The 19,563-nt window shown below is 33.8% G+C and overlaps 1 pseudogene; it reads left to right on the top strand.

Annotated features, from left to right (window-relative positions):
• Positions 1-8,176: 8,176 nt before the first annotated feature.
• LOC123249333 lies at positions 8,177-9,515 on the top strand (annotated as a pseudogene).
• The last annotated feature ends 10,048 nt before the right edge of the window (positions 9,516-19,563 follow it).

The raw sequence follows: 19,563 nt of genomic DNA, 5'->3' as shown, positions 1-19,563 counted from the left end.
TCAATTTTGTCAATGACACACAGCTGGTAGGCACTTTAGAAGATAAAACAAGAATCCCAAAATATCTGAACATGCTGGAATGAAAGGCCAAATATATCAGATGAAAATGAATAGAGATAAATATAAGGTCCTACACTTAAGTTTTTAAAAAAAATCAACTGTTCAAGTACAAGCTAGGGTAAAAAGAGACAATAATAGTTCATGTGAAAAAAAAGTTGGGATTTTTGTTAATGAAAAGCTTTGCATGAATTAACAATGTGCTGTGGAGGTCCCCCTGCCCCCTCCCCAGACCAAAAAAAAAAAGTTGATGGAATCTTTGGTTACATTAGTAGAAGTATAGAATTCTGAACTAGGGTGGTCTCATACTCCTTTGAACTGGTTAAACAAACTCTCGATTATTGTTTATAAATCTGTGTACCACATTTTAAGAGGGACAATGTCAAACTGGAGCTCATTCAGAAGAGAGGAGCCTTAAAACTGGAGTGGACTAGGAACTAATTCTAAAAAAACAATTTTGAAAGATTTAAGAATTTTTGATCATTGCAATGATCAACTACAATTTCAGGAGATTCATGTTGAAGCATGCTACCAGCTGCCTGACAGAAAGGAGATGGATTCAATACACAAAATTAGATCTATGTTTTTCTAGATAACAAATGTAGGAGTTTATTTTGCTTTACTCTGCATATTTTTATAAAGGGAGATATAGTAATCAAAATAAAAGACCAGGGAACATATTACCTATCAGACTTATGAATAAGAGAGGAATTTATGAATAAATAAAAATAGAGAGCATTAGGAGATGTAAAATGGACAATTTTGATAACATTACCTTTAAAAGTTTTTGTACAATTAAAATTAATTTAGCCAAGATTAGAAGGAAAGCAGAAAATTGGGAGGAGGGAGATTTTATAGACAATTTCTCAGATGGAGGTTTCATATCTAAGATATAGAGAGAACTTTTACAAATTTATAAGAATGTCATCCCCCAATTGATAAATTGTAAAAAAAAAAAATAGGAGCAGTTTTTGGATGATGAAATCAAAGCCATATAGAGGCACATGAAAAAAAAATGCTCTAAATTACTGCTGATCAGAGAAATGCAAATCTAAACAATTCTGATATCACCTCATATCTATCAGATTGGCTAAAAATAAAAAAGGGCAAAATGATAAACGTTGATGGGGATACAAAGAAATGTAGACACTAATACACTGTTGGTGGAACTGTAAACTGGTCTAACCATTTTGGAGAACAATTTGGAATCATGCCCAGAGTTATAAAACTGTATTTACTCTTAGACCTAGCAATACCACTGTTGGATCTGTTTCCCAAGGAGACTAGGGAAAATGGAAAATAAAGCTATTTGTTGCAAAATATAATAGGTCTCTTTGTGGAGGCAAAGAATAGAAATTGAGGGGATGTCTATCAACTGAAGAATGGCTGAACAAGTATGTGGTATATGATATGTAGGGATACTATACTACATATATATATATGCATATACATGTGTCAGTTGATGTCTTCTAGCATGCAGAAAGGTAAGAGAGAGCAGGAGATACCTGAGAATTAATTGCTACAGGATATATGAAGAAATTATATATACATATATACATATTTATGAGAACTGATTAAAAGAACTTGAGATTTTTAGTCAGAAAAGGAGAATCCTAAGTGGGGACATGATAACTATTTTTCAAATATTTCTAGGATTGCCATTTAGAAGAGGAATTCAATATTCTTTATAGTTCCAGAATACAGATTTAGGACCAATAGATGAAAATTGGATGAAGGTAAATTTCCACTCAATATAAAAAAGGAGTAAAAAATTAGAACTGGAAATGGCCATAAGTTCTCTATTACTAGAATTTTTTTTAAACCCTTACCTTCCGTCTTGGAGTCAATACTGTGTATTGGCTCCAAGGTAGAAGCGTGGTAAGGATAGGCAATGGGGGTCAAGTGACTTGCCCAGGGTCACACAGCTGGGAAGTGTCTGAGGCCAGATTTGAACCTAGGACCTCCCATCTCTAGGCCTGGTTCTCAATCCACTGAGCCACCCAGCTGCCCCCTCTATTACTAGGATTTTTAAATAGAAAGAATCCATACTTGATATGAGAGGTTTTTATTGGCTTAAGAGCTAGATGACCTGCTTAGAATCCTGGTTCTATTACTTAAAAACTGTGTGATAAAGTATGTGTGTGGTAAGTGACTTAAACTTTGTATGCCTCAGTTTCTTATTTACTTAAATTGAGGGGAGGGAAAGTTGAACTAAATGACCTCTGTGATCCCTTCCAATTCCAAATCTAAGTTCCTATGATTCAGCTCAGATTTATAGAGCACTTCAAGTTTTTCCAAAGGGCTTTTTTCACAACTTCCCCATACTGATTTCTTTCTTTCATAAGGAAACTATAACTATGAAAAGTTTATTTAAAAAAATAAATACAATAAACCCTTATTAAATGCCTATTGTCTAAAAGGAACTGTGGCAGTTTCCAGGTGATGTTATAAAATATAGTGGTTAAATATAATGAATAATAATAATAACCATATAATAACATTTATATTGCTAGTTTCCATTAAGAAAATCCATAATGACAAGACTCCTATGAATTTAATGAGACTAAAATAATTTTACATTTTATTAATCAAAAGCAAATCTATCTATATATTTTATAGGAATAAATTACATATAGTTATTTATATTGTAAGCACATCTATGTACTTGAAAAAGGTAATATATTTATGTAGATATAAAATGTCTATAAAAAGCATATTTGCTTGTTTTTAGTATGCTTGTGAATTTACTAGCCCCTTGCAAACAATGTGTAGCTTCCTTAGGGGTCCAAGTACCAAAATGGGAGAACTACTGTACTTGGCCATATGTGGCATGACTTTAGAGGCATCCTTTGGAAGACAAAGAACAGGAGGAAGCCTTAATAGCTTAAAGCTGTTATAAGGCTTTTGGAACAGACTCATTACATTCATAACCATTTAGAGTCTCCTGGACTCTAGATCCAATGTTCTATCTCTGTGCTCTTAGTTGCCTACAAATAAATAAGAACTCATGTTGTCTTGAGTGCATACTAGAGTCTTTATAATGTATCCTCCATGTGAATATAAGGTCATTGAGAGAAGGAAGAACTTTGTTTATTCCTTTAACCCCAAGCACATACTACAGTTTGGTGCATATATGTGTCACTTTAGGTGAATTGAATTGAGTGAATTCCCATGATTTACATAAATTTACTCATAATACTCCTAATACTTTGGGGAGATGAATGGTGTCATCATTCTTGTATTACTATCTAGGATAAAAATCAATGTACAGACAAAAATAATTTGCCTTAAGTCACATAACTAACCATATAAAATGAGGAAGGACTAAGATAGAAGTAGCTTGACTCCCAAGTTTAATGATTTTCCAGGAGACTATCCTAAAAGAAAAAAGGCAGATTATTTGATTTATGTTTTATGACCTAATTTGTGTTCTTTATATACTAAAAAGAGTGCCTTATCAGCCATTTGGTGCAATGACTATGTGTGCATGATGTCAAACAACCACAGATCCATTATTTGTCTATACACATCTAGAAAACAAGTTCATCTGGGTATATGTTGTTTTTCTCTCTCATTGAATTAATCAATAGCCTCAACCTTCCTATGTATTTATAATCACAAGCTGATATTTATCTTTAAGTTAATTCTCTGCCTCCTCTCAAAGCTCTTATTGGAATCTTACTGAAGCGTAAGTACCTGAAGATAACAAAAAGAATTATGGGCAAATCTGAAGGACTACTAGCCAAACAATAGGAACTGGATTTTCCCAACTCCTCTCTGGGAATGCATTAGACTCCTATTGGTGTTCTTTCATGCCATCAGTAATCTATTTAACTGAATGTGGCACTAATGCCTAAACATTCTGAACTTCTTCCTTTTCCTCTTAAGTTTTAAGTGAACAGAGATCATTTTAAGTCATCTTTCTCTCAACTTTCAGCCAGTCTTAGAAAGCTTGGTCAGGATATCAGGAACATATTTCTCTAACACATTGAATTTTTAAGTGATCTCACACACACACACACACACACACACACACACACACAAGATTCTGGGATCTTGGATTTCTATTTGTAACTTTAAAAAAACCTTTGATGACTAGCAGGGTTTATATATAATATGAAGGATCTCCTTCATATTCTGGGGAAAAATAGCAACAGAAATATTGTTTGAAGAATGACTTGTATATGTCTACTGATAAATAGAAATAAGATCTAGTTTTATACATATGCATGTATTTTTGTCATATGATGCTTTCTCTAATAGGAAGGGAAGGGAGACAGTTAATCGAGTGTTTCACTGTAACAAAAAAAATCCAAATAAATAAATGCCTTTCAAAAAACTCTGTGAGCCAACTTACTACTCTTTCAAGTAAATGAGAATTTACTCACTTTACATGTTCAGGTTTTAGAACAGGTGTCTCTATAGAAGTCAGAGAATTCAGTAGCAAGGAGGAGGTCTCTAGGGCTAGAGAGCCAATAAATCATATGTTTTTTATGTATTATATTTGCTTATCTCTTCAATTTCCTCTCTCCCGTTAACAAATCCATCAAAATGCATTTACTCATTTTTTTATATAACAGGCACTGAGGAAAGTCACTAACTTAACCAGCTTATAGAATCTCAAGGGCACTTAATTGCTAGTTGAATTGAATTGCTGTATTTTTAAAACATGAATGTGACATGATATTAATCATAGGTACCAAAAATTGACTGAAAACTTAATATTTGGTTGTCTACAATGATGTCTAAATATTCCAACCAAATGTTATCAAAAGAAGTAAGTCAATATATCCCAATATACAAAGAAGAAAAGTCCAGTTTGACCTCAATAAGCTAGTTAATTCTGAAACAAGTATGTGGCTTTAAGGCTTTCTAAAATAATAGCCTAAATTCTTCATATCAGTTTTTTATTTAGGTCTAGACCTGGGATTTAATGTAGATATAGGTAACTCCCAGTGAGGAAATTCTCTTAACCAATGTAGATCAGCAGCTATATTCATTTTAAAGTCTTCATGCTATCTAGAGAGAACTGAGAGCTTAAGCAATTTGCCTAATTTAAAAATCCCTTAAATCATCTTCCCAGGTTACTCACTTAGGAAGCATATAAGATTTGATATTATTACAATCCATTGTATAAGTCTTGTTAATAATGGGAACCGATACTTAGTGCTAAGCTGAGGTTATTTTAAAAATACATAAAGGCATTTTGACCTATTAGTACACTATGAAGGCAGAGGTATAGGATGAAACATATGCATGGACTATACTAAAGATCGTAAAGACAATTCTGAATTCAGTTGAAGTGACTTCAGAAATTAATAGGAAGTCAGTAGGTTATGGAGGACAAAAATGATAGCATGATTTGGTATCTCTTCTGGGAGCAGAAAATTTGATTGTAATATTTTTATGAACTATCCCCATGCTCTTTCAAGAATATGATTGAATATAATAATATTCAAAATATACAAGTGCAAACCAAACCTTCTATATTCATTGAGTAAGGAGATATGGTCCTCAGTATAGATAACATTTCAAAGGTGGAACAAAAGAAATCTCAAAAGAAACCTTGTACAGATTGTGTTATCTCTTATTGCCAATAGAACTACAACAGCTTACTTCTTGAATTTTACAGACAAGAAGAGTACTATAATCCCATCAACAAAAATGTTATGATATTTGCTGAGCAAGAAGATAAAGATGTTCATTGGAGACATTTTAAAAGCAAAGTAAAGGTAAAGTGATTGTAATCTTTTTATCTCCTTTTTTCCTAAGACAATAAATATGGAAAGAAATAGTATAAGACTCCCTTCTCCAAAAATAAGGAGGAAGAGATGTAACAACTCTTTTTGCAAAATATAACTTTGCATCATGGTAGCATCATCAGCATAAGTAGAGCCTTGTAGCTTTCCTTGTGAAAATAACAAATGTTGGAGGGGATGTGGCAAAATTAGGACACTAATGCATTGCGGGTAGAGTTGTGAATGGATCCAACCATTCTGGAAGGTAACTTGGAATTATGCTCAAAGGATCTTAAAAGAGTACATGACCTTTGGTCCAGAAATACCACTACTATGTTTGTGCCCCAAAGAGGTAAAAAATGGGGATGATCCTGTTTGTACAAAAACATTTATAGTTGTGCTCTTTGTGGTGGCAAAAAATTGGAAAGTGGGGTTTTATCTCTTGATTGGGTAATGGCTGAACAAATTATGGTATATCACGGTTATGGAATACTATTATTTCAGTCCCACTTGGGAGGTATTGGTCCTAGTGCAAATGTGATGGTCTTTCCTAAGTACCCTTAGCTCCTTCTCTCTCCCTCTCCACCATATTCCCTGGTCTCTCCAGTAAAGTCACATGGCCTTCCCCTAAATGAAGCACATAAAAATATCAATTCCTTTCATCATTAACTGTCCCATTTAATTTTCCCATGAAGACCCTTTAGTCCTTGCAATGACCCTAAGATTGTACCTGCCTTTTGTCAAGTGATTTTGGAAATGGTGTATGATTTGGCTCATTATTTTCCTGCTCTTCTTCAAGTTACATACATGGAAATTCACTAAGACCTTACCTATAGTTCCTCAGGCTGTTTTTCATAGCACCACTCAATGATTCCTGCAATGTGAGATTTTCTTTCAAAATAGAGAATATGCTAGATGTGTCACTCTAGGCTGCTTCATATCCATGTTTTTGTTTTTATTTTTGTAACAAATACATTCATTGTAACTGTCAGGCAAACCAATCCAATCAGTGTAATATATTTACTTAACCTTATATATAAAATGACTTAATTGCACAGCTATGTAAATAGAGTTGATTAGTCTAACTGAAATTGAATGGTGGAATAGTTCTCACGACTAATTATATTACTATTAAAAATAAATTTTGTTGACCTAGGGCAGTGATGGCAAAACTTTCAGAGACCTAGTGCCCAAACTGCACCCTCACACTCCCTTACCCCAGCTGGAGAGGAAGGAAGCACTCCCATTGCACTACTAAGTAGAGGGGTGGGTGATGTGTAAAAATGTCCTCAGGCATGGTGAAGAGGGGAAAGGAGCAGCTCCCTCAACACATTCTATAGTTTCACCAACACTGATGATGGTATTACTCTTTCTTCCCCAAATGGTATTTATCTGAAGCACACAGTTGCTTATTTATTTTTTGCCATTGACAAAATATAGATTCCATTAAATATCAATAGCACAAATCCACAAAAGCTATCTAACTAGACATATAAATGACATGATCCAGCAAACCACTGTAGTCAAAAGAGCCAGACAAGATTTTCTGGAAAGACCTGAGGAAACAAGTATACAGAACTGGGGCAACCCAAAAACAGTTTTGAAAAGTACCTGGCTGAAGCATGTTTCTCATTAGGAGAAACATTAACCAGTCTTAGGGACTTCTGCTATGCTATTAAATTATGGCAATCCCTGGGAAAGGTTTTTGTGAATTGGACTTCAATGTGAGCTACTCTACTTGAGCAAGCTTATGTTCTCTAGAGTATCTTCTATATAATGTATGCAATTATTTCCTTAATTGACTTTGTGTGAGTTTGTTCACCTTTCTCTAGGTCAAAGTCTTAGACAGTGGCACAGAGATGTATGTATGCCTATCTGCAGGTGGCATAAAAAATATTGATGGTAGAAAATTAGTGTGTTGTAAGAAATTCCATATAGGATGAATACGGGAAATCATGGAGACTTACATGAAATGAGACAAAGTGAAGTAAAGAGTAGAAAACAATATATACAATGACTTACAACAATAGAAAGAAAAGCAACCACAAAAAAATCAAATGTGAATATTGCAAAATTGGGAGATGAGGAGACACCCCATTCTCTAGCCTTTAAAAAAGTAAGAAGTCAAGAGAACCTGGCCCTGCCTTCTTCCTCCTTGGCTCCTCCTGCTTAATCTTCCTGAAACCCTTGCTCCTCTCTTCTAATCTGTGGCCCTGGGTGGTTTCTCCTCCTAGCTGCTCCATTTTATCTCCTCTGTGCTCGTCAAACCACATTGGCAGCTTTGCTATTTGTTCCTTTTGGGTTGGTTTTTCATCCTTTCTACCTCTTGGCCCACCTCGCCCCTTTTTCTTCCTTCTGCTTTTCCTGCTCTGACCCCTGCCATGAATGAGGAATACGACGTGATCTTGCTGGGCACTGACCTCATGGAATGTATGCTTTCTGGGATCATGTCAGTAAGTGGAAAGAAGATCCTTCACATGGATAGAAATTCCTATTATGGAGGTGAAAGTGCATCCATTATACCATTAAAAGATTTATACAAGAGGATTAATATATCAGCATCACCACCAGCCTCAATGGGAAGGGGAAGACATTGGAATGTGGATCTGATTCCTAAATTCCTTGTAGCAAATGGTCAGTTGTTTAAGATGCTGCTTTATTCAGAGGTCAATGGATATCTTCACTTCAAAGTGACTGAAGGAAGCTTTGTCTACAAAGGAGGGGAAATCTACAGTTACTTCCACTGAGGCAGAAATCTTGGCATCTAGCCTGATGGGGCTGTTTGAGAAACATTGGTTCAGGAAATTCTTAGTATATGTTGCCAACTTTGATGAAGAAGATTCCAGAACTTTTGAGGGTGTTGAGCCTAGGAAGGCTACAATGCGAGATGTGTATAAAAAGTTTGATTTGAGCCAAGATATAATAGATTTCACTGGTCACGCCCTTGCCCTTTACAGAACTGATGACTATTTAGATCAACCATGTTATGAAACCTTCAATAAGATTAAACTTTATAGTGACTCTTTGGCAAGATATGGCAAGAGCTCATATCTTTATCCACTCTATGGCCTTGGAGAGCTGCCTCAAGGATTTTCAAGTCTAAGTGCCATGTATGGAGGTACCTATATGTTGAACAAGCCAATTGAAGAAATCATTGTAAAAGATGGACAAGCGATTGATGTAAAATCTGAAGGAGAGATTGCCCATTGCAAGAAGCTCATCTGTGACCCTAGTTATGTAAAAGATAAAGTAAAAAAAAGTAGGCCAGGTGATCAGAGTTATCTGCATCCTAAGCTACCCAATTAAGAACACCAATGATGCCAATTCATGCCAGATCATCATTCCACAGAACCAGGTTAACTGGAAATCAGATATCTACCTTTGCATAATTTCTTCTGCACACAATGTGGCTGCACAAGGAAAGTATATTGCTATTGTTAGTACTACTGTGGAAACCAAAGAACCTATAAAGGAAATCAGGACAGTGTTAGAGCTTTTGGAGTCAATTGAACAGCAATTTTTGTTAGCATCAATGATCTGCATATTCCAACTGATTTGGGAACAGAAAGCCAGATCTTTATTTCCCACACTTATTATGCTACAACTCACTTTGAGATAACTTGTGACTATATTAAAGACATCTACAAGAGGATGACGGGGTCCAAATTTAACTATGAGGAAATGAAATAAAAGAAAAATGACATTTATGGGGAAGACTAATAGCAGTAATATGCTAATATCCAATTAGTAGAAATTTAAATTTCAACTAATACAGTTATATCAAGAACCTAACGAAGATTATATGAAATTTTAAAAGACTAAGAAGTTAGGGGACAGTAGGATGACTCAGTGGATTGAGAGTCAGACCTAGAGATGGGAGGTCCTAGGTTCAAATCTGGCCTCAGACACTTCCCAGGTGTATGACCCTGGGCAAGTCACTTGACCCCCATTGCCCAGCCCTTACCACTCTTCTGCCTTGGAGCCAATGCACAGTACTGACTCCAAGACGGAAGGTAAGGGTTTAAAAAAAAAAAGTCTACAAGTGCGGAATCTGAAATATATGCATATGCATATATTCACACACATCTATGTAAAATTATATATATATATGTATATATACATACACACACAAATCTGTGTATGAGATCTCTGAAGTTGACCCAATTTCTATCATAAAGAGAAAACACTTAAGAAAGAGGATTATATTTTCTCAATGCATTTCAATATACATATATATATATATATACCATTTGCATTTATTAGGCTGCAACTAGCTAATTTAAATAGAGCAAATTATAGCAGTCATGCTTCAGGAGGACCCCATGCTAACTACCAAGGAGGTAGATGCTGCAGAAGGGAGTGGATATGCCAACTGGGAGGAAAAGAAGAGCAACGACCTAGATCTAGGCAATATTAATAGATATATGTAAGAGGTCCCAGGCATGGCATACTGGGTAGAGCACTGGGAGTTTTAATTCTCACCCAGGCACTTTCTAGTTTTATGGCCTTGAAAAAATCAGTTTTCTCATTTGTAAAAATAAGAAAATAAGAGCACAGAAGTCAAAACTACAAATATTTATTGTGCATTTACTATGTGCCAGGCACTGTGCTGAGTGCCAAAGATACAAAGAAAGACAAAAACAAACCAAAATGGTACCTGCTCTCGAAGAACTCACAGTCTAATGGAATAGACAATCTGCAAACTAGGCGCAAATAAGAAACAAGAGACATTAGATATAATCTTACATGGAAGGCCTTAGCATTAAGGGGGATCAGGAAAGTCTTCCTGAAGAAGTTAGGATGTGACTGGAGACCTGAAAGAAGCCAGAGGAATCAAGAGAAAAGGAGGAAGAGAATTCGGGGTCAGAAGGGGCAAACAAAGAAAATGCCCAGAATCTGAAGACTGATTACTTGTCAGAGCAAGGTGTCCTATTGTCACTGACTACAGAGTGCATAGATGGGAGTAAGATATAAAAAGACCTGGAAAAGGAGGAAAGAGGCAGGTTCTGAAGAGTTTTAAAAGCCAAAAAAAAATGTTATATTCAATCGTAGAGGTAATAAGAAGCCATTGGTCAGAAGGGCACTTTAGGGATATCGGTATAGAGTTGAGTTATAGTAGAGAATGGACTGGCGTGAAGAGGGGGTTGAGGCAAAATGACGAATGCAATAATCCATGCAAGAGGGGAAGAGGCCCTGGACCGGGCTGGTGGCAATGTCAGAAAAAGGAAGAGGGATAATATTAGACAACTGACAAGACCTGACAACATATAGGCTTGTGAGGATCAATAAGCACTTCATGTAAAGTGCTTAGCATACTTTAAAGAACTAAATAAATGTGATATTATATATATATGTATATATATATATATCTACTATTCGTCCACATACATACATACAAGGTAATTTGTAAAATATATAATAGTAACTCCCTTTATGGAGTTATATAATCATTCCCAACAAAACAAATCCATTTTTTTTAACCAGATTTTATCTTGAAAGAAAGAAATCTATATACTAAGTCTGGATAATGATATTAGAAGCACATAATCTATCTCAAGTGATTCTCTTTAAAAGGATCATGCCACTAGCTATGATGAGTTTATCTTTGATAGATAGATACATAGACGATAGACAGACATATACCTATATATGAGAGAGATTTCAATCTAGTTTATGTATTTAATTTTGTTCATTTACAAACATTCTGAGGAGGAGTACAAAGGCTTCCTTATACTGCCAAATGAGTCTAAAAGTATATATAACTCTTAGTGAGAAATATTTATCTTCTATGTGTTACTGTGGTTTTATATTGTTTCATTTTAAAGTTAATTTATAAGGATACATTTTGTATTTTCCAACAGGGAGTTACTTTTTTGATCAGTGAATTTCAGACCAATAGATAAAAGAGCTGGACGAGTGAATTTAACTTGTACAATTATAAAGTACTTTATAAACTTTAAAGTGCTATATAAATGTGAGCAGTTATTAAATCAAATCTATAGAAAAACATGGCTAATAAATCACTTGATTTAGAATATAGAGGTGTGTGTATATATACACACATTTTATATATATACATATATATACATATACATATAAATGTCAATAGACTTCTAAACATTTAAAAATACACATTTACAAATGTTTAAGGGTACTTCTCTATATAAATGTGAAACTCTAATATTTATAATTCAGAATCAATTTGACGTCTACACAAGCTAGATCTTACTACACATACTTACTTACTGACATACTATACAAGTGGTATGACTTTTGTTCCATCTTTGCCTATTCCTGGATCTTACAAAAATAAGGGCACTTAGCACAATGCACTGCCAGCATTTTCTACATCTCCACTCTCACTTTTCTCACACCAGACTTCATCTTGTATCCACATCAACCACCACCCCTGCCTAATCACAGATTTAAAAGGAAAACGATGAAGATAATAAAAAGTAAGTGACACAAAGCTATAAGAAAAGGATGAACTATAGTTACCCTGTACTTATATGTATTATAAATGGAATAGAACATAAATATCTACTATTCCACCTTAGAAAATAAGAATTTAGAGACAGAGATTATGTGTATATATTTTGCTTTAAGCAGATTATACCTATGGAAACTGTGACTTACACAAAAGATGAATTAATGGTTGATTATTCACATCACAAAAGAGTTTAGAATTGAGTCCTTTTCCATAGAATTCTCACAACATGAATTTTAGGTATAAATTAAAAACTCTAATGTACTAGGAACTTTTTTAGAAAGTTCTGCTCCAGTTAGATTGTTTTCCTCATAGCCTTGTAAACCTGCTACATGCATCCATATTACCATATTCTCATTCATGTTCTTGTCCTAAATAGAAATAATGTCCCTTCTCTCTTCTATCAAAATTCTAGCTCTCCTTCCAGGCACAGCTCTAATCCTACCTCATCAGTGAAACTTCTACACTATTCATTAGTTTTCCTATTCTCTGACCTCCTTTAACATGTATGGTGACTTGTATTGTTCAAAAATTCTTTCACGTGTTTTAGTCTTACTTCCTCAATTTTATTGTTAACATATTAAGGACTTTCCTCCAGAGTGTGTAGAATCACAGCTATGTAATCACAGATGAGGAAGGATGATTGTGTTACCACTGTTGAAATATTCTGTCCAAGGCTAACTTCTTGGATAAGATTTCTGCCTATTCCTCTGCATCTGGGAATTCCTGGTTTTAACTTTAGACAAGAATTTGGCCTATCTCTTTAGATCTTAGCTGGAATCTTACTCTTCCTTACAGGGCACCATGCTATACTCTTGCTAAAGTTGTGATCTCTTCCTTCAGACCTATTAATTTTTACTGACATACCTGACCCTACTTTCCTTACTCACTTTCTTCCCACTGTTGTAGAAAAGGAATCAACATAAAGTATATCACAGTGCTAAGCACATAAGTATTCAATAAGTTAATGATTAAATATGTTTATTACATTAATTGTGTTGCATCTTCACTTAAATTGTTTTTTTCCTTGTTCATATTCTTACATTTGTCAATTCAGTGTTTAAAAGATAGTAAAATGCAAATGGCATCAAGAAAATTCCACTCTTACGGTACATATAGTTTCCTTTCCTTTTTCCTTGATCACTTTGGGAAATAAACCTAATAATGATATTCCTAGATGAAAAGGTATACACGGTGTTATAACTCTCTGAATATAATTCTAGATGGCTCTACAAAGTGATTAGATCCGTTCACAGTTCCACTAACAATGTATTAGTGCCTCTATTTTTCACATGCCCTGCAACATTTATCATTTTGTTCTTTTATTGTTTTAGCCACTCTGATAGATGTCAGATCATATTTCAGAGTTTTGATTTTAATTTCTCTAATGAATAATGATTTTGAGCATTTTTCACATAGTCATATATCACTCTGATTTCTTTATCCAAGAACTATTTCTTCATATCTATTGTTCAATTTATCAATTGAAGAGTGTCTCACATCCTTATATATTTGAAAAGACTATCTCTATATTTTAGATACCTTTTACTCTGAAATTGTCTATAATTTCTTTTTACCAACTTATAACTTTTCTTCTAACCCTATCTACATTAGTTTTATTTGTACAAAACCTTTTTAATTTGATGTAATAAAAATCATCCATTTTACATTTTATGTTTTATATATTTTGTTTATTCATAAATTCTTCTCCTCTCCATAAATCTAAGAGCTAATGTGTTCCCTGTTCTTTTCATTTATTTATATCACCCTTTGTACCTAGATAATGTTTCCATTTTGAACTCATCTTGGTAAATGCTGTACTATGCCTAGTTTCTGCCAAAGTGCTTTCTAGTTTTCCCAATGATTTTTACCAAATAGTGAATTCTTATTCCAAAATTTTGCAATTTTACATTTGTCAAACATGGTTACTCTAACCTTTTATGACTCTTTGGTATAGGTCTATTCTGTTCCACTCATCTACTTTTCTATTTCTTAGCCAGTACCAAATAGTTGTTTTTTTTAAAGAGTTTTTTTTTATTTTTTTTTTTTAAACCCTTGTACTTTCGGTGTATTGTTTCATAGGTGGAAGAGTGGTAAGGGTGGGCAATGAGGATCAAGTGACCTGCCCAGGGTCACACAGCTGGGAAGTGGCTGAGGCCGCGTTTGAACCTAGGACCTCCCGTCTCTAGGCCTGACTCTCACTCCACTGAGCTACCCAGCTGCCCCCCCCCCCAAATAGTTTTGATAATTACTGCTTTATAATATAGTTTGAAATCTGATACAACTAGGCCTCCTTCCTATTTCCTTTAATACTTTTGAACATTTGCTTTTTTCAAATAAATTTTGTTATCACTTTTTCTAGTTTAATAAAATATTTTTTCTTAATTTCATTGGGATGGCATTGAAAAAGTAGATTAATTTAGATAAGATTATCATATTAGGTATATTGGCTCTGCCTATTCATGAACAATTAATTTCTCCAATTATTTAAATCTGACTTTATTTGTATAAAAATGTTTTACAATTATGTTGATATAACTTCTGAATTTGTTTTAGAAGACATATTCCTAGATATTTTATTGTGTCCATAATCATCTCTTATTATCTTCTTGTTGGACATGTTAGTGATATATAGAAATGCTAATGATTTATGTGGAATTATTTTATAGCCTACTACTTTGTTAAAATTATTAGTAGTTTCAAATAATTTTTAGTTGAATATCTAGGGCATCATTTGTGAAAAGAAATAATTTTATTCTTTGTCCATTCTGATTCCTTCAATTTTTTTCACTTCTTATTGCTATCGCTAGCATTTATGGCATTAGTGATAATAAGCAAATTTATTGTAATCCTAATCATATAGAGAAGACTTCTAATTTATCCCCGTTACAGATTATGTTTGCTAATAGCTTTAAATATATGATTTTTATTAATCTAAGGAAAAATTATTTATATCTGTGCTTTCAAATGTTTTTTTAAACCCTTACCTTCTGTCTTGGAGCCAATACTTTGTATTGGCTCCAAGACAGAAGAGTGGTAAGGGTAGGCAATGGGGGTCAAGTGACTTGCCCAGGGTCACATAGCTGGGAAGTGTCTGAGGCCAGATTTGAACCTAGGACCTCCCGTCTCTAGGCCTGACTCTCAATCCACTGAGCTACCCAGCTGCCCCCTCAAATGTTTTTAATAGGAATGAGTGTTGTGTTTTTCAAGTTATTTTTCTGCATCTATTGTTATAATCATAAGATGTTGGTTACTTCTTTGTTGATAAATGAATTATGAAAAGTTTTCCTTATATTAAATCATCCCCACGTGCAAGATATAAATATCATTTGGTCATAATGTATAATTTTTATAATGTATTGCTGTAATCTTCTGGTTAATATTTTATTTAGAATTTCTGTATCTCTATTAATGAAATTGATCTATAATTTTCTTTATCAGTTTCTGATCTTCCTGGTTTAGATATCAGCATCATAGCATCATATGTGTTTCATTAAAGGTCTTTGGAAGGTCGGCCTCAGCCACTTCCCAGCTGTGTGACCCTGGGCAAGTCACTTGACCCCCATTGCCCACCCTTACCAATCTTCTACCTATGAGACAATACACCGAAGTACAAGGGTTAAAAAAAAAAAAAAAAAAAAAAAAAAAAAAAAAAAAAAAAGGTCTTTGGAAGGACTTACCTGTCTTAAATAACATTTAACATTGAAATTATATGATCTTTAAATTTTTGATAAATTTTACTTGTAAATATATTTGATCCTGATGTTTTTTTCTTATGAAGGTCTTTTATAGCCTGTTCAAATTCTTTTTCTAAAATGGGCTTATCTAATACTGTATTTTCTCCTCCATTAGGTGAGGCAATTTATATTTTTGGAAGTATTTATTCATTTCACTTAAATTACTAAATTTGTTGGCATATATTTGGGCAAAATACTCCAATAAATGTTTTGATTTCATCTTCATTAATGGTAGATTCACCCTTTTCATTTTTGATGCTAGTGTTTTGGTTTTCTTCTCTATTTTTAAAATCATATAAATTTTAACCAATGGCTCATCTAATTTGTTGGGTTTTTTTATAAGATCAACTTTTTATTTTTATTTATTAATTTAGTAGTTTTCCTATATTCAACTTTATTAATCTCATCTTTAATTTTTAAGATTTCCAATTTAGTATTTATTTAGGAATTTTTGTTTTTTCAAGTATTATTTTTAAAGTAAAATCATTTATTATTTCTATGACTCATTCTTTAATCCACTTATTCTTTAAGATTAAATTATTTAGTCTCCTATTAATTTTTATTCTATGATTACATGGCCCCTTATTAAATATAACTTCATTATGTTATAATCTGAAAAGGATGCATTTTATATTTCTACTTTCCTGTACTTAACTGTAAAATGTTGTGTTTTAATATATGATAAATTTTTGTAAAAGTGCCATCTGTACTGAGTCATGAGCAGGGACTACCTTCATTTGTGTCTTCATAAACACAGTATCTGGTGGTGTATATAGTAACCCAAGAACATAGTAACCCTAGTCATACATAGTTCTTGATAAATGTTGGTCAAATTAAATTAATTTTTGTTTGCATTTATATATTCATGTCTAGGTATTATTCTCCACTTCTTAAATGTCACTGCTATTTCCTCAAATGCAAGATGCCCCAAAGTCTTAATGAAACTTTAAGCTACAAAAAGACTTTTGCAATATTCCACACTATAGTGCCAAAGTGCCAATATGGTCAATTCATACTATTATCCAGGTAAATAGATTACTGTAGAAATGGCAGCATAACTTTTCCAATTTGTGTCTTTTTGTTATTCTGATTTTATCCATTGCTTAGCACAGTGCCTGGCATTTAGTAGGCACTTAATAAATGTTTATTAAATTGTAATTAATTAATTCTCTTCAGATAATTTTTTTATATAAATCTTGCACTTAAAGATCATTTTCTTCTAAAATGTTTTTGATTTTATGAGGTGATATTCTTGGTAATTTTATTCCTCTATGCCAATGAACTTTTGATCAAAAATAGTGTTACTTTTGCCTACTATATCTCTCTTCTTTGGAGTACAAGAACAAAAATGAAATAGTCTTTCATCTCATTAGTCATGCATTCTACTGGTAAATAACATGTGTATAGATAAGGATATAAAAAAATGTTCTCTTCTTTTCTCTAAAATCTTTTCACTTCCACTATCCTTAGACTGAGTGCCTATCTCCTGGCTGCTAGGCAATCCAAGAAGAGGGAGGTAAACTACATTGCATTAGAGCAATGGTCGGCAACCTTTTTGGTGGTGAGAGCCATTAATGCCTGCGGGAGGAGGATGGAGGCAGAAGGCGTTGGAATATGGGGAAGGAGCTGAAGGGTCCCCTGGGGCACATCCTGGGGCTCTGCCAGGACTGGCCAGTCGGGAGGTGGAGCCAGATATGGCTCAAGAGCCATACGTTGCCGACCCCTGCATTAGAGTGTAAAGTTCCTGGCCAGGTTCAAAGAAAACACCACCATCTTTATATATATGGAAACCCTGATATTCAGAGATGTGAAGTACTCTTCCAAACATAGAAGTCAGAGAGATACTACAACAGATAGAGCCCAAGGACTGGAATCAGGGAACTGTGAGTTCAAATCTGTCCAGAGACACTGAATACCCATGTGACCCTGAGCAAGACACTTAGCCTCTCTTTGCCCCATTTCTTCATCTATAATATGAGGATAATAATAGTACTTACTTCTCAGGGTTGCTGTGAGAGTCAAATGAAATAATAATTGCAAAGTGATTAGCACAATACCTGGCATATAGTAAACACTATATAAATATTAGCTATTATTATTACTATGTATAACTGTATGAAATTGTATTTACAAGTTGCATACCGTATTTGTGGATACACACATACAAGTCCACTTATAAGAAAATGCTTAACAAGTGAAAGGATTCATAGCTTTAAAGGAGAGAAAGCATAAATAGATTTGTAAATGGGAAAGTGTACAGGGGAAGATTAATAGATTGATTAGGAAAGTAATAAAATGTTAATAATATCAGCCAATTGCTCAACAATTATTTATTTAGCATCTGTTATGCTTTCAGTTTTGTGCTAAAGAAGTTGGGGTGCATACAGTGCCACGCTGGTAAATGTTTATGCAAACATTTGGTTTAGATAATAGTAAAAAGAAAAGGTTAAAATGTTTTTTAAGGCCCACAACACATTTTTAAGTATTATCTGCATTATTAGCATTTTCTCCATCACTTTTTGTACATCCAGGCCAGAAACGAAACAAAAATTCAAGGCCAGATTTGTAGTACTTGCCAATTTGTGAAGTGTGAATGCTTACCCTGAAAGTTTAGCAATTAGTTCCCTCAAGCCACTATGAACTGGTGCCAACATAACACTGGAAATTTGCTTAACATATCAACAATCCTTGCACTCAAAGAATTTACATTGTGATTGGCGAAACAACATATCTAAAATAAAGAACAATTGCTCTAAGGCTGACAGTGAAATATTGTTGTACCTACCACAAGAAATGATGAAAACGTTTCAGTAAAACCTGAAAAGACTTGAATGTACTGATTCAGAGTGAAGTAAACAAAAGCAGGAAAACATTTATAGAATAAAAACAAAAGTACTATTTAAATAATAATAGCTAGAATTTATTAAGTACCTATTATGGGTTAAGCACTATACTTAGGACCTTACAAATATTATCTCATTGGGTAGACCCTGAAAGACGTAAGAACTTTGATCAATGCAATGACCAATGCTGATTCTAGAGGAGCAGTCATGAACCATGCTACTGAATTTTTGACAGAAATGTAATGAATTCAAGATGTAGAATGAAACATAAATTTTTAATATGTCCAATGAGGAAATGCATTTTGCTTGGCTACTCATATTTCTTACAAGGGTTTTGCTTTTGGATTTGTTTTTGTTTTTTGTTTTTAATGGACCATGTGGAGTTTGGAGAGAGAGAAAACAAATGCTTGTTAATTGAAAAAAGGAAAACAATTTTTTTAAAGTTACTTTAAAAGGAGCATGAGTAAAGAAAGATGTGGGAATTAGGAAGAAAGGATGTTCATGGAGACATAGAATATTAGAGTTAGTAGTGGTTGTAGCAGTCCAATGTCTCATCCCAAGCAAAATCCCTTTGATTGGATGATTCCAATGAGGTTTTTTTTTGTTTGTTTTTTTCCAGTTTCCCCAGAAACACTTTTAATAATGAGGGACTCACTGTTTCAATTCTATTTTTTTTGATAGCTCTATTTGTTAGGAAAATC

The sequence above is a fragment of the Gracilinanus agilis genome, chromosome 5 (genome assembly GCF_016433145.1).
Source record: "Gracilinanus agilis isolate LMUSP501 chromosome 5, AgileGrace, whole genome shotgun sequence".
Lineage (NCBI taxonomy): Eukaryota > Metazoa > Chordata > Mammalia > Didelphimorphia > Didelphidae > Gracilinanus > Gracilinanus agilis.
The sequence above is the reverse complement of the archived record's forward strand: the minus strand, read 5'-3'. Positions and strand labels throughout refer to the sequence as shown.